General features: G+C 47.6%; 2 protein-coding genes across 2 annotated transcripts in view; both read right to left on the reverse strand.

The window, feature by feature from the left end:
• LOC306938122 (protein NLRC3-like) overlaps positions 1-13,118 on the reverse strand; it is a 359,664-nt gene that overhangs the window by 332,792 nt on the left and 13,754 nt on the right. The window lies entirely within an intron of this gene.
• The window catches only part of LOC306938673 (protein NLRC3-like), a gene marked incomplete at its 5' end in the record, with an annotated part of 31,069 nt that overhangs the window by 5,560 nt on the left and 12,391 nt on the right, over positions 1-13,118 (reverse strand). The window lies entirely within an intron of this gene.

Below are 13,118 nucleotides of genomic sequence, written 5' to 3' on the forward strand. Positions count from 1 at the left end.
GCGTGCACGTGTTCCCATTGTGAGTCAATGGGAAACTACACTACACGTCTATGCGGTTCTGTGCAACACAAAAAAAAAATTACGCGATTACAGGACACGGGGTGTGCTTAAGTGGCACTAACGGAGCCCCATACACGCGCGCAGTCACACACACACGCGCACAGTCACACACACACACACACATGCACGGTCACACACACATGCACGGTCACACACACACACACACACATGCACGGTCACACACACACGCGCGCGCGCAGTCACACACACACGTGCAGTTGCACACACACACACACGCGCAGACACACACACACGCGCGCAGTCACACACACACACGCGCGCATCACACACACACACGTGCAGTTACACACACACACGCGCGCAGTCACACACACACACGCGCACAGTCACACACACACACACACACATGCACGGTCACACACACATGCACGGTCACACACACACGCGCGCAGTCACACACACACACGCGCACAGTCACACACACACACGCGCACAGTCACACACACACACACACATGCACGGTCAAGGTCACACTCACACGCGGTCACACACACAGTCGCGGTCACACACACACACATACACGCACGGTCACACACACGCGCAGTCACACACACACACGCGCGCGTGCAGTCACACACACACACACGCGGACACACACACACACGCGCGCGCATGGACACACACACACACAAGCGCGGACACACACACACGCGTGTGCACGTGGACACACACACAGAATTGCGGACACACACACACACACATGCGCGGACACACACACACACACACACATACATGCACGGTCACACACACATGCGCGGTCACACACACAAGCGCGGACACACACACACATGCGCGGACACACACACACACACACATACATGCGCGGACTCACACGCGCATTCACACACACACACACGCACGCAGTCACACTCACACGCGGTCACACACACCCGCGCACAGTTACACACACACATGTGCGTAGTCACACACACACACAAGTGCGCAGTCACACACACACATACACACGCGCAGTCACACACACGCGCGCGGTCACACACACACGCGCGCGGCCACACACACACACGCGCGGTCACACACACACACGCGCGGTCACACACACGCGCGCAGTCACACACACACACACACGCGGGCGCGGTCACACACACATGCGCGGTCACACACACACTCGCGCGGTCACACACACACACAGTCACACACACACGCGCACAGTCACACACATGCGCGCAGTCACACACACACACAAGTGCGCAGTCACACACACACGCGCGGTCACACACACGCTTGCGTGGTCACACACACACGCGCGAGGTCACACACACACACGCGCGGTCACACACACGCGCTGTCACACACACGCGCTGTCACACACACGCGTGGTCACACACACACATGCGCGGTCACACACACACATGCGCGGACAAACACACACATGCGCGGACACACACACATGCGCGGACACACACACACACAGACACACACACATGCGCGGACACACACACACACAGACACGCGCGCGCATGGACACACACACACAAGCGCGGACACACACACACACACACACACACACACACACACACACACACACACACACACACACACACACACACACACACACACACACACACACACACACACACACACACACACACACACACACACACACACACAGTTGGGTGAAGGGTTAGAGTCCAACCACCAGGGGGCAGAATGTCTAAAAGTCTCCACACAGTGTGATTTTATTTGAACTGGAGACCCCCCAAAATAATCATTTGAACTGCATGGGGACCAGTGTTGTTTTCGTCGACTAAAACTATGACGAAAAATGTTTGTCGACTGCCTTTTTCCACTGATGAAAACTAAATGGAAACAAAATGAAAACTAAGCTATGATGACTAAAACTAAGACTAAATATACTGACAGTTTTATCAACAAATAAAAACTAGACTAAAATGTTAGGAAGGGACTAGTGGACAAGAGATCCAGTAGAAGTAATTTTACACTTGGTTGCATGCTGAAAATAGCAGATCTACAAGCTCACAAGCTTGTGAGCTTGTAGATCTGCTAGTTTTAGCAAGTGCAAAAACAGTCATTACGACGGCACACACACATGCGCGGTCACACACACACTCGTGCGGTCACACACACACGCGCGGTCACACACACGCGCGGTCACACACACACACACGCGCACAGTCATACACATGCGCGCAGTCACACACACACACAAGTGCACACACACACATGCGCGGACACACACACACACAGACATGCGCGGACACACGCGTGGACACACACACAAGCGCGGACACAAACACACACACACACACACACACACACACACACACACACACACACACACACACACACGCGTGCGCGCGTGGACACACACACACAATTGCGGACACACACACACACACATGCGCGGACACACACACACACACACACATACATGCACGGTCACACACACATGCGCGGTCACACACACAAGCGCGGACACACACACACATGCGCGGACACACACACACACACACATACATGCGCGGTCACACACACGCTTGCGTGGTCACACACACACGCGCGAGGTCACACACACACACGCGCGGTCACACACACGCGCTGTCACACACACGCGCTGTCACACACACGCGTGGTCACACACACACATGCGCGGTCACACACACACATGCGCGGACAAACACACACATGCGCGGACACACACACATGCGCGGACACACACACACACAGACACACACACATGCGCGGACACACACACACACAGACACGCGCGCGCATGGACACACACACACAAGCGCGGACACACACACACACACACACACACACACACACACACACACACACACACACACACACACACACACACACACACACACACACACACACACACACACACACACACACACACACACACACAGTTGGGTGAAGGGTTAGAGTCCAACCACCAGGGGGCAGAATGTCTAAAAGTCTCCACACAGTGTGATTTTATTTGAACTGGAGACCCCCCAAAATAATCATTTGAACTGCATGGGGACCAGTGTTGTTTTCGTCGACTAAAACTATGACGAAAAATGTTTGTCGACTGCCTTTTTCCACTGATGAAAACTAAATGGAAACAAAATGAAAACTAAGCTATGATGACTAAAACTAAGACTAAATATACTGACAGTTTTATCAACAAATAAAAACTAGACTAAAATGTTAGGAAGGGACTAGTGGACAAGAGATCCAGTAGAAGTAATTTTACACTTGGTTGCATGCTGAAAATAGCAGATCTACAAGCTCACAAGCTTGTGAGCTTGTAGATCTGCTAGTTTTAGCAAGTGCAAAAACAGTCATTACGACGGCACACACACATGCGCGGTCACACACACACTCGTGCGGTCACACACACACGCGCGGTCACACACACGCGCGGTCACACACACACACACGCGCACAGTCATACACATGCGCGCAGTCACACACACACACAAGTGCACACACACACATGCGCGGACACACACACACACAGACATGCGCGGACACACGCGTGGACACACACACAAGCGCGGACACAAACACACACACACACACACACACACACACACACACACACACACACACACACACACGCGTGCGCGCGTGGACACACACACACAATTGCGGACACACACACACACACATGCGCGGACACACACACACACACACACATACATGCACGGTCACACACACATGCGCGGTCACACACACAAGCGCGGACACACACACACATGCGCGGACACACACACACACACACATACATGCGCGGACACACACGCGCGCGCGTGGTCACACGCGCATTCACACACACACACACGCACGCAGTCACACTCACACGCGGTCACACACACCCGCGCGCAGTTACACACACACATGTGCGCAGTCACACACACACACAAGTGCGCAGTCACACACACACATACACACGCGCAGTCACACACACGCGCGCGGTCACACACACACACGCGCGGCCACACACACACGCGCGCGGTCACACACACACACGCGCGGTCACACACACACGCGGGCGCGGTCACACACACATGCGCAGTCACACACATGCGCGCACAGTCACACACATGCGCGCAGTCACACACACACACAAGTGCGCAGTCACACACACACGCGCGGTCACACACACGCTCGCGTGGTCACACACACGCGCGGTCACACACACACGCGTGCGGTCACACACACGCGCGCGCGGTCACACACACGCGCTGTCACACACACGCGCTGTCACACACACGCGCAGTCACACACACACATGCGCGGTCACACACACACATGCGCGGACAAACACACACATGTGCGGACACACACACACACATGCGGACACACACACACACAGACATGCGCGGACACACACACGCGCGCGCGTGGACACACACACACACAAGCGCGCGCGGACACACACACACACACACACACACACACACACACACACACACACACACACACACACACACACACACACACACACACACACACACACACACACACACACAGTTGGGTGAAGGGTTAGAGTCCAACCACCAGGGGGCAGAATGTCTAAAAGTCTCCACACAGTGTGATTTTATTTGAACTGGAGACCCCCCAAAATAATCATTTGAACTGCATGGGGACCAGTGTTGTTTTCGTCGACTAAAACTATGACGAAAAATGTTTGTCGACTGCCTTTTTCCACTGATGAAAACTAAATGGAAACAAAATGAAAACTAAGCTATGATGACTAAAACTAAGACTAAATATACTGACAGTTTTATCAACAAATAAAAACTAGACTAAAATGTTAGGAAGGGACTAGTGGACAAGAGATCCAGTAGAAGTAATTTTACACTTGGTTGCATGCTGAAAATAGCAGATCTACAAGCTCACAAGCTTGTGAGCTTGTAGATCTGCTAGTTTTAGCAAGTGCAAAAACAGTCATTACGACGGCACACACACATGCGCGGTCACACACACACTCGTGCGGTCACACACACACGCGCGGTCACACACGCGCGGTCACACACACACACACGCGCACAGTCATACACATGCGCGCAGTCACACACACACACACACAAGTGCACACACACATGCGCGGACACACACACACACAGACATGCGCGGACACACGCGCGCGCGCGTGGACACACACACAAGCGCGGACGGACACACACACACACACACACACACACACACAGACACACACACACACACACACACACACACACACACACACACACACACACACACACACACACACACACACACAGTTGGGTGAAGGGTTAGAGTCCAACCACCAGGGGGCAGAATGTCTAAAAGTCTCCACACAGTGTGATTTTATTTGAACTGGAGACCCCCCAAAATAATCATTTGAACTGCATGGGGACCATTGTTGTTTTCGTCGACGAAAACTATGACGAAAAATGTTTGTCGACTGCCTTTTTCCACTGATGAAAACTAAATGGAAACAAAATGAAAACTAAGCTATGATGACTAAAACTAAGACTAAATATACTGACAATTTGATCAACAAATAAAAACTAGACTAAAATGTTAGGAAGGGACTAGTGGACAAGAGATCCAGTAGAAGTAATTTTACACTTGGTTGCATGCTGAAAATAGCAGATCTACAAGCTCACAAGCTTGTGAGCTTGTAGATCTGCTAGTTTTAGCAAGTAAAAACAGTCATTACGACGGCATCAAGGCCCGCCAAAATACATTTTAGTCGACTAAATCAACTGTAGATTTAATATCCTATGATATTAGTCGACTAAAACTATACTAACACTAAGACATTCCAGGTGACTAAAATGTGACTAAAACTAAATGCAATTATTCAAGAGACTATGACTAAAACTAAAATCTAAATTTGCTGCCAAAAACAACACTGCTGGGGACCCCCCAAAATAATCATATTTTAACTGGGGACCCCCCCAAATTATAATAAATGAAGTGGGGACCCCCCAAAATGATAATAAACGAAGTGGGGACCCCCCAAAATTATAATAAATGAAGTGGGGACCCCCCAAAATTATAATAAATGAAGTGGGGACCCCCCACACTGACAAGCACATGGAATTGTAGGCGTTACATTTAGTTTGAGGCATTGTGAGCTTGTAGATCTGCTATTTTCACAATATTTTCCACTTTCTTATACACCTTATTTGACATTTTTGGCCAATTTGGCCACAACCATCTGGGGATCCCCACAACCATCTGGGGATCCCCACAACCATCTGGGGACCTCCACAAACATCTGGGGACCCCCCACAACCATCTGGGGACCCCCACAACCATCTGAGGACCCCCCACAATCATCTGGGGACCCCCCACAACCATCTGGGGACCCCCACAATAATCTTGGGACCCCCCACAATCCTCTGGGGACCTCCACAATCATCTGGGGACCCCCCACAACCATCTGGGGACCTCCACAATCATCTGGGGACCCCCCACAATCATCTGGGGACCCCCCACAACCATCTGGGGACCCCCACAATCATCTGGGGACCCCTACAACCATCTGGGGACCCCCAGGGGGTTCATGGGGGGAGGAGGTGCCTAGTTCATGTATATGCAGTGATAGGTCAGGCTAGAGGGGGTTAAAGCAATAGGCGAAGGAAGTGACACACTGACAGTGGGCAGAGAGAGACTAGCCTAGACAGAGACAGACAGAGAGACTCTTTGTTATTTTATAATTTTAAAGGAAGTGACACACTGACAGTGGGCAGAGAGAGACTAGCCTAGACAGAGACAGACAGAGAGACTCTTTAGCCAAATTCCAATACCCAAAATCTCGGCCACTCGCTCACTCCCACTCGGTCACTCGGGGTCATTCCAGCTTGCCCCGGAAATGGTTAACGTTCCAATTGTTAATGTGCTCCATCGAGGAGGCGAGTGGAGTCGAGTGGAGGAGCCGAGTGGGCTCTCCGAGAGCGCATAGAGCGAGTGTACATCAGGTGCAGGCTCGGTGGGGTATGTTGTCTCCTCGCGCCGGATTTCCGCATCACGTGTACATGTTTTTTTCTTTCTCCAGTGACATAAGTCCGCCTCCTCCACATGTGGCACACTGCTTGAAACCCGATACTATGCACCCCCCCCACCCCCATCCACCAGCGCTGAATTAATAGAGCTTCTGAATGATAAAGTAGCCTATCTATAGCCTACATATGTGAAAGTGAAAGGACCACAACAAGCCACTGGCTTTATTGCGTTGTGTGATATAAGCATAATGAAAGTAGGTATATAAATATAGGCTATATTGTGCGCGACTCAAAAGCTATAGTTAATTTCTCTCTGTGCATGCCTGAATGCGCAGACTGCTATGAATGACGGTGACAAAAATGTATTTAGCCTATTTATGTGGACTGAACTGAATATGTAAGTCAGAAAGACTACCCAATTCCTGTTATAGTGTCCGTTATTTGCAAAGAGCGTCGGAGGAGGGACTGTCGGAGGAGGGGGGGGGGGGGGGGGGGGTGATTTATAAGCAAAAAGGAACGTGGGCTGTGGGCAGGTCAGGAATTCCCTTCACAATCATATAATATAAAAGTGTGCGCACTGCGCATCCTGGCGCTTATTCACTATTTCAGGAATAAATAGCCTTGCACATGTTACCATACACATTGGCCTCGGGCTCGGTTACATGCACAAAATGATGAATTGTCTATTCTGTAGACTGTACGGCTCTGGGTTCGGAGTTCCAGTGATCCAGCTGTGTGACACTGTATTGTTCCACCACTTTTGCTTTGGCAATGTAAACGTATGTTTCCCCATGCCAATAAAGCCATTTGAATTGAATTGAATTGATACACGTCATAAGTGATCGCGGAATGTGCCGTCGCTTTGAAATGACAGCGTAGTACATTCCGATTCTAGAGGCAAAACCACTCCACCACTCTGTCCTCGCTACAGACAGAGGCCCAATCCCAATCGCCTCCCTCAAGCCCTGAGCCCTGAACCCTCATTGACTTTAGTGACGTCAGCTGTAAGTGCTTGAGGGTGAGAGGCTGCAAGGGCTCCAAATTGTTGTGAAGGAAATGGGACAGCACTTTGAAGATGTGCCATTCATGACAATTTGCATCACTTTATAAAAAAAACTGTCCTTATTCACAGCAAGTGCTTTAACCCACTCAGGGCTGGAACCCCTTTTGGTGTTTTAAGCATTATGTTATACTTTAGCTATTGAAAAATAGCAGATCTACAAGCTCGGCACTCAGTGCCGCGCTACGAGCTTGTAGATCTGCTATTTTAGAAAAAACAATAATAACGATAATGTGGCGCAAATCTTTGAATATATATATATTCTTTCAGAGCGAATGTTTTTAACTCATATCTTTGCTTCTGAGGGGTCCCTGGGACCAGTGACGGATCAACCCCTCTCAAGGCCCTGGCGCTTCACCAAATCAAAAGGCCCTACAGATTCAGCCAATTAATTAATTAATTAACATGCATGCATGCGTTTCGCCGTTTAGCGCATATCCACTACTGCCTGCTGCCCGCTGACACACAAGACACAGCCGCACTGGGCACAGCCTTTCCAACTTCAGTGAGCTGCTAAACTATTATGTAAGGACTAGGAGATTACTTTATGGTTATTAATACAGTCATTAACAAGAAACATGCAGCAGCATGTTTTGTCTAAATTGGCCAACAAATGCAGCTACATTTGCAAACAGTGCTGTTGACCATGTTGTTACATGGTCCATATAACATGTGTGCACCAACAGACAATGCCAATATGCTATATTAATATTAGAACGTTTTAAAGAGATTAATTATTGACGACAATGCAACCAAGTTGTGGGTGCAACGTCACTGAAAACTTTCATAATAGCAAATTAGCAATTACATTAATTTACTCACGAGTGCTGAAATCGTGAAATGGAGGATGTAAGAACACACTTTTGTTGCATTAGAGCAGGGTAAATATGAAGTTTTGCGCCAAGGTCTGTTTATATTCCTCTTACATAGGCTGTAGGCTATGTTATTGTCGCACGTTGGTCGGTCTGACTGGGACAACATATTTTCAGATGGGGGTCGACGGCCAATTACATACATCTTTGGGTGTCCTTGATGTAAAAATGTTTTTTACATCACCTATCACCTATCACACTTTCCTGTGTGATAGGGGTTGTAATATCCATAGATAATAATATTCATAATATGCATTATAAATTGCATTTCCACATTATTTTACTTTGCTCAATAGTAATTTCTATCATGTTTCCCTTATTATTATTGTTATTAAATATATATATCCTATCCTTCCATTCCGTCTCCTTTTGAGAACAGTGAGAAAGCACTATTGTTTGTTGATATTCTAACCGCGATACATAACTTATTTGCATTCTTAAATGATTGACGTTCAGAGGATCCCCCTCATTCCCCTGGTAACGCTATGAACTGTGGGTAATTTCTTTGCCAAAGTCAGCCTATTGGCCCAATCCCAATCTGCTCCCTTGCTGACTCAATGAGCCCTCACTGACTTAGGTGCGCGTTCATGTGAAGTCTGTGAGGGCTTGAGGGATGTCCCATTTGAAATCGTTAAGTCAGTGAGGGCTCAGCCCCGCCCCTTTATGCACCCTTCGCCAAAGTCAGCATCGATGCTGACTTTGGCTGACTTTGACAAAGAAATTACCCACAGTTCATAGCGTTACCAGGGGAATGAGGGGGATCGTCCGAACGTCAATCATTTAAGTATATGCAAATTAGTTATGTATCGTGGTTAGAATGTCAACAAACAATAGTGCTTTCTCACTGTTCTCAAAGGGAAACGGAATGGAAGAATAGGATATATATATATATTTAATAACAATAATAATAAGGGAAACATGATGAGAAATGACTAATGAGCAAAGTAAAAGAATATGGAAATGCAATTTATAATGAATATTATGAATATTACAACCCCTATCACACAGGAAAGTGTATTTATGAAACTAATAATAAAACGATCAGCTTAAATACTAAAATAGACATGATATAAATAGGCCAAGCATGTAGGCACTGGCTGTGAATAAGGACAGTTTTTATAAAGTGATGCAAAGTGTCATGAATGGTGGACTCATCTTCAAAGTGCTGTCCCATTCCTTTCACAACAATTTGGAGCCCTTGCAGCCTCACTGACTTACCGATTTCAAATGGGACATCCCTCAAGCCCTCGTGGACTTCACATGGACGCGCAGCTAAGTCAGTGAGGGCTCATTGAGTCAGCAAGGGAGCGGATTGGGATTGGGCCAGAGAGACTCTTTGTTATTTTCGGCACCCTCCCAACCCAGTTTTAGCCTGTATTAAAACCTCCCAACCCAGTTTTAAGCCTGTATTAAAACCTCTCAACCCAGTTTTAGCCTGTATGAAAACCTCCCAACCCAGTTTTAGCCTGTATTATAACCTCCCAACCCAGTTTTAGCCTGTATTAAAACCTCCCAACCCAGTTTTAGCCTGTATTAAAACCTCCCAACCCAGTTTTAGCCTGTATTAAAACCTCCCAACCCAGTTTTAGCCTGTATTAAAACCTCCCAACCCAGTTTTTAGCCTGTATTAAAACCTCCCAACCCAGCTTTAGCCTGTATTAAAACCTCCCAACCCAGTTTTAGCCTGTATTAAAACATCCCAACCCAGTTTTAGCCTGTATTAAAACCTCCCCAACCCAGCTTATCCTGTATTAAAACCTCCCAACCCAGTTTTAGCCTGTATTAAAACATCCCAACCCAGTTTTAGCCTGCATTAAAACCTCCCAACCCAGCTTTAGCATGTATTAAAACCTCCCAACCCAGTTTTAGCCTGTATTAAAACCTCCCAACCCAGTTTTAGCCTGTATTAAAACCTCCCAACCCAGTTTTAGCCTTATTAAAACCTCCCAACCCAGTTTTAGCCTGTATTAAAACCTCCCTAGCCAGTTTTAGCCTGTATTAAAACCTCCCAACCCAGTTTTAGCCTGTATTAAAACCCCCCAACCCAATTTTAGCCTGTATTAAAACCTCCCAACCCAGTTTTAGCCTGTATTAAAACCTCCCAACCCAGTTTTAGCCTGTATTAAAACCTCCCAACCCAGTTATAGCCTGTATTAAAAGGGCAATAAAACCCAGTTCTCTGGTTAAAACGTCAATCCTGTTTCCTCCCTTTATTTTCTAAGTTAGTGAGACAGCTTGAGGGACCGTAAACGCTACAGTACTTTACTTGAGTATTTCCAATATCCAACACTTTTATTTCTATACTCCACTACATCTAAGATTCCAAATATTGTACTTTTACTCCATTACATTTAGTTACTAGTTATTTGGATTATTATTACAAAACATACATTTCCCACATTGCCCATATACATTTTGGCCATTTGAAAATAGCAGATCTACAAGCTCACAATGCGTCGCATCACGGTGCATATTAGTGAATGAGGCCCATTGTTTCTGTCAAAAGATTTTTATACAGTTGAAAACTTGAAATGGGACATTCTGCATAAAGAGTACTTTCTACGTTTGGTACTTTAAGTACATATTGATACCAATACTTTTGTACTTTTACTCAAGTACATTTTGTATTCCAGACTTGTACTTGTAACAGAGTATTTCTATATTGCAGTACAAGTTGTCAACGTGGTGCGACTCGACGCGTTGTAATCTCAGATCTGTAGTTTTTATGAGCGGTGCCTCCTCTCCATTACGCAGCTGTATGTGTACGTGTCTGTCTCTCTGTGTACGTGTCTGTCTCTATGTGTACGTGTTTGTCTCTATGTGTACGTGTCTGTCTCTATGTGTACGTGTCTGTCTCTCTGTGTACGTGTCTGTCTCTCTGTGTACGTGTCTGTCTCTCTGTGTACGTGTCTGTCTCTATGTGTACGTGTCTGTCTCTATGTGTACGTGTCTGTCTCTCTGTGTACGTGTCTGTCTCTCTGTGTACGTGTCTGTCTCTCTGTGTACGTGTCTGTCTCTCTGTGTACGTGTCTGTCTCTCTGTGTACGTGTCTGTCTCTCTGTGTACGTGTCTGTCTCTCTGTGTACGTGTCTGTCTCTATGTGTACGTGTCTGTCTCTATGTGTACGTGTCTGTCTCTCTGTGTACGTGTCTGTCTCTATGTGTACGTGTCTGTCTCTCTGTGTACGTGTCTGTCTCTCTGTGTACGTGTCTGTCTCTCTGTGTACGTGTCTGTCTCTCTGTGTACGTGTCTGTCTCTCTGTGTACGTGGCTGTCTCTCTGTGTACGTGGCTGTCTCTCTGTGTACGTGTCTGTCTCTCTGTGTACGTGTCTGTCTCTCTGTGTACGTGTCTGTCTCTCTGTGTACGTGTCTGTCTCTATGTGTACGTGTCTGTCTCTCTGTGTACGTGTCTGTCTCTATGTGTACGTGTCTGTCTCTATGTGTACGTGTCTGTCTCTCTGTGTACGTGTCTGTCTCTATGTGTATGTGTCTGTCTCTCTGTGTACGTGTCTGTCTCTATGTGTACGTGTCTGTCTCTATGTGTACGTGTCTGTCTCTCTGTGTACGTGTCTGTCTCTCTGTGTACTTGTCTGTCTCTCTGTGTACGTGTCTGTCTCTCTGTGTACGTGTCTGTCTCTATGTGTACGTGTCTGTCTCTCTGTGTACGTGTCTGTCTCTATGTGTACGTGTCTGTCTCTCTGTGTACGTGTCTGTCTCTATGTGTACGTGTCTGTCTCTATGTGTACGTGTCTGTCTCTCTGTGTACGTGTCTGTCTTTCTGTGTACGTGTCTGTCTCTATGTGTACGTGTCTGTCTCTATGTGTACGTGTCTGTCTCTCTGTGTACGTGTCTGTCTCTATGTGTACGTGTCTGTCTCTATGTGTACGTGTCTGTCTCTCTGTGTACGTGTCTGTCTTTCTGTGTACGTGTCTGTCTCTATGTGTACGTGTCTGTCTCTCTGTGTACGTGTCTGTCTCTCTGTGTACGTGTCTGTCTCTCTGTGTACGTGTCTGTCTCTATGTGTACGTGTCTGTCTCTCTGTGTACGTGTCTGTCTCTCTGTGTACGTGTCTGTCTCTCTGTGTACGTGTCTGTCTCTCTGTGTACGTGTCTGTCTCTCTGTGTACGTGTCTGT

Source organism: Electrona antarctica (genome assembly GCF_951216825.1).
Source record: "Electrona antarctica genome assembly, chromosome: 15".
Taxonomy (NCBI): Eukaryota; Metazoa; Chordata; class Actinopteri; order Myctophiformes; family Myctophidae; genus Electrona; species Electrona antarctica.